The sequence below is a fragment of the Triticum urartu genome, chromosome 3A, assembly GCF_056163025.1.
Source record: "Triticum urartu cultivar PI428250 chromosome 3A, HENAU_Tu73, whole genome shotgun sequence".
Lineage (NCBI taxonomy): Eukaryota > Viridiplantae > Streptophyta > Magnoliopsida > Poales > Poaceae > Triticum > Triticum urartu.
Window position 1 is genome coordinate 559,139,819 of NC_141875.1, and position 4,049 is coordinate 559,143,867.

The 4,049-nt window shown below is 43.5% G+C and overlaps 1 long non-coding RNA gene across 1 annotated transcript; it reads right to left on the reverse strand.

The window, feature by feature from the left end:
• Positions 1-1,142: 1,142 nt before the first annotated feature.
• LOC125545073 (uncharacterized) lies at positions 1,143-3,710 on the reverse strand. Its single transcript, XR_007299878.2, has 2 exons — positions 2,583-3,710; positions 1,143-1,597 (listed from the first exon to the last, which is right to left on the reverse strand). It is a non-coding gene; the product is annotated as an uncharacterized LOC125545073 (long non-coding RNA).
• Between the last annotated feature and the right edge of the window lie 339 nt (positions 3,711-4,049).

Genomic DNA, 4,049 nt, shown 5'->3' on the forward strand with positions numbered 1-4,049 from the left:
CATACCAAATGCACACCGTGTAGTACATGAACTTCTGGCAATTATCAACCTGAACCTCTCTCGGTTACGTGAAAATATTTGAGGTTTTTTATGAAGTTTTAATCTGATTTTTCTTAATCCTTTTTATGAATTTTGAAGCGCACTATTTTTAATAATTGAACTTCTTGTTATTTTATTATTGAATTTCTTGTTTCCATTCTTTAATAACGAGGAAAATCCGAGTTTTCTATAAACATCGAACTTCTTCATCTTTTTAATATGGACTTCCTGGTTTTATTTCTTAATCATTTTTTATGAAATTTTAAAGCATTATATTTTTAAAAGTTGAACTTCTTGTTTTTTATTTTTGAATTTCTTGTTTCCATTCTTTAATAACGAGGAAAATCTGAATTTTCTATAATCATCGAACTTCTCCATCTTTTTAATATGGACTTCCTGGTTTTTTTTCTTAATCTTTTTTTATGAAATTTTGAAGTGCTTTATTTTTAAAAGTTAAACTTCTTGTTATTTAATTTTTGAACTTCTTGTTTCCATTCTTTAATAACGAGGAAAATCTGAATTTTCTATAATCATCGAACTTCTCCATCTTTTTAATATGGACTTCCTGGTTTTTTCTTAATCTTTTTTTATGAAATTTTGAAGTGCTCTATTTTTAAAAGTTAAACTTCTTGTTATTTAATTTTTGAACTTCTTGTTTCTATTCTTTAATAACAAGGAAAATCCAATTTTTCTATAATCATCGAACTTCTCCATCATTTTAATATGGACTTTCTGGTTTTATTTCTTAATTCCAGAAAAATTGTTATGTTTCTATACACTCAGTAATATAGAAGTCAACAAAAGTCACTTTTAATTTGAATTTTTGTAATATATTTCACTTACTATACTGGGTAGTTATAATACATGACCTTTACACTCAGTATTATATGAACTTCTTAGAACATAATTTTCGTTGAGCAATTTTAAACATAGAACATATATGAAGAAGGTCAAAGATGAGGACGTGGATGCATCTACATGTAAGTAAGTTTTGGAAGATCTTTTAACAGTGCAAGGTCAAAAGTCTCGTGTCCATCAAAATTTCATAACCTAGAGTTTTGTACTTGCAAAAATATTAACTATCAAATATCATCACAACAACCTGAAGAAAAAAAGTTGGTTCTCATTGACATATCAACAAGCATGTACAGAGCACATAATCAGAACTTGTTCTCTACATCAACTTCACACTATGGTGCCCATCAGTAGCGAAGAGAGGTAGGGAGAGAGGTTCCTGTTGGGGCAGGGCTCATCAGAAGATGATCGATTTTTCTGCCCTGGCCTCTTGGAGCACTGGACGAAGGAGAGGCGGGACTGGTGCAAGCTCCTCCTGCAGACGGCTTCGGGGTGGACTGCCGCGACCCTCGGTGAGCAGGCGAGCATCCACGCAGTTGGGCAACGCCCCTCAGCCCATTATAGTGAGCAGAAGTAGTTTACTAATAGTAGCAGCAGCAGCTTGTGCTTTGAGAACAAGAAGCCACCAAGTGGAGAGAGGGCTTGAGGCTTGCGACCCCTGCTCCATTTTTCTTTTGCATTTTTTCCTGAAGGATTTCTGAAACTGAAACCAACATATCAAAACCCCAGTTTTTTGCCTGCACTGATACTATTGAACTTCAGATAAATAGTATAGAACAAGAACTAGACAACACAATTTTAAACTGAATAATGGGGATAGATAACAATGTGAAGGACGTATGCGCTGAACTATTTTTTACCTTTCTGGTGAACCTTCATCAAAGCTAAAGTGGAATTGGCAGAATACACAAACAGACATACACGCATAATGGAGGGAGCAATTATATGTGCACACACTTAGTAATACACGAACCTTCTGGGTTAGTAATACATGAACTTCTTTGTATAGACTTTTTTCTCGCGTTCACATGCACATTTGTTTTTCAAAACAAAAGCTCGGTATACAATTTGGCAAAAATGGAAATATGCACGCACATATAAGTGGTTGGGCAAAACTAAAAATTGCATGTATATGGCCATGGAAAGCCGCAGCTAACTCTCAAGAAGCAGAGAGGTGCCTGAGGAGGTGGACGGCAACTAACTCCCAAGATCTACTAGCGCTAGCAACCTCATTTGTGTAAAATAAAAGCACAGCCGCATGTCAGTAGTTTGGCCTTCCGAGCGGTTTTGGCTAGAGTGCAACGGAAAAGCTCTCCGGATGTACTAAGAAATCTGTTTGAACCTCGTTTCCCCATTATCTCTAAACTGCATTCCGCTTAAAAACTTTCATGTGATTTGCTTTTGCAAAATAGGACGAGCTGGTTCACCATGGTGGTTGCTGAAACACAAGGATCGATAGAAGCACCCAAGAAGAATTAGCACTCCACCGTGTTGATGCATTTTGGAGAAGAAAACTCATGCTTTCCGTTTTTTGAAGGACCTTTGAAAATGAGCCAACATATCACAACTTTTTTGCGCCTCCAAGTATTTCAGAACTTTAGACAAGAAAATAACTAAGAAACAATACAAAACTGAACATAGTACAACAACAGGGAACAACACATAAGCGAGTTGGAGAGACAATGTACCTTGGGGCGTCGATGTGCTAGGCAGCCACACGCCATAGCTGTCGGGCAGGGGAGGTCTATCTGTACGCTGCATACAACCCGTACATGAGAAAATGGTCTGGGCAGCTTCCTTGTCTATTGCCGAACCTGCAAGTCGTTGGAGAAGTCCTCCACGAAGCATTTGTTGATGTGAACAGGAAGCATTATTTCACCAAAAAGCTGATGAAAAATCATAGTACAAATTCATTTAGGTATGAATCAACAGAAGTTCAAAAGAAGCTAGGGCACAAGTCCAGAACGTGAAGAAGACTTTCCGCTTGAATATTTGGAGGAGCATTCCCAGAGGAGCGTGCATGCCATTTACTTGGCGCAGGGGTCTGCACTCAAATCTCTGCACTAGTGAGGAGCTGCGGCCGAGAACCTTGAACGGCGCTAGTAAGGCCGCAGAGTCAGGGTTAGCTGTGATTGTCATTTGTGGCCAAGGAGGATTGGGCGCGGGGGTTGAACTGCCTGAGTTGGCGAAGTTGGACGGCCTGGGCGTCGCAGTGACGCACACGACCCGTTGCAGGTCAGGGCCTCCTTCAGCTGCAGGTCGACGTCTCCTCTAGCTGGAGGCAGTGCCCAATCTGCACGTGGAAGGAGGGGGAGGCTGGCGTCGTGGTGGAAGGAGGGGGAGGCTGGTGCCGTGGTGGAAGAAGGAGGGGGTGGCCAGCGCAGTAGTGGAAGAAGGTTGCTGTGGCCGGTGCAGCGGTGTAAGAAGGTGGAGGTGGCCGGCGCCGTCATCAAAGCAGGTGGAGGGAGGCAGCAGGAGGCGCGTCGGGGGGCGGCGGATGGAGGCGCGTCGGGGCCAGGGTGGGCGGAGCGGCGGCGGAGGCGCGTCGCGGCCAGGGTGGGCGGTGGCGGAGGCGCGTCACGCCCAGGGTGGGCGGCGGCGGGGGAGCACCGGGGCCGAGGGAAGCAGCGGCAGGAAGCACGCCGGGGCTGTGGGGCTAGCGGCAGGAGGCGCGCCGGAGCAGGGAGGCGGCGGCGGGAAGTTGGTCCGGGAGGATCATGGGAGGATGCGGGGTAAGTGGATAAGGTGGGTGCCGAGGGATTTTTTTCTTTTACGGGAAGTTCGGGTGGGCTGGCTTTTTGACATCCAGGAACATCTCCGCACCCCTTATAGACCCGATTCGTGATCCGAATGCTATTTGACATACTCGGGGTTGAAGATGGAGGAACAGGCATAATACAGGCTCGAGAAATAGAGAGTGCGGTCTACAAAAAGTTATTTTAGACCTCCTGTCGCACGTCTACGCCGCCAATCCTCGGTGGGGGGAATCCTTGATGAAAATAGCCCCTTAGGTGAGTGTACGGATCCGAACTCCGATAGAGCCAGTTTCCAATGTTTATCCTATTCGTCACCTGTTTTTAAAGGATAGCGAAGGAAGAAATAAAAAGAAAATAAATAATAAAAAAAAGTTACTGGACTGCTTGCAGGCTTGTCCG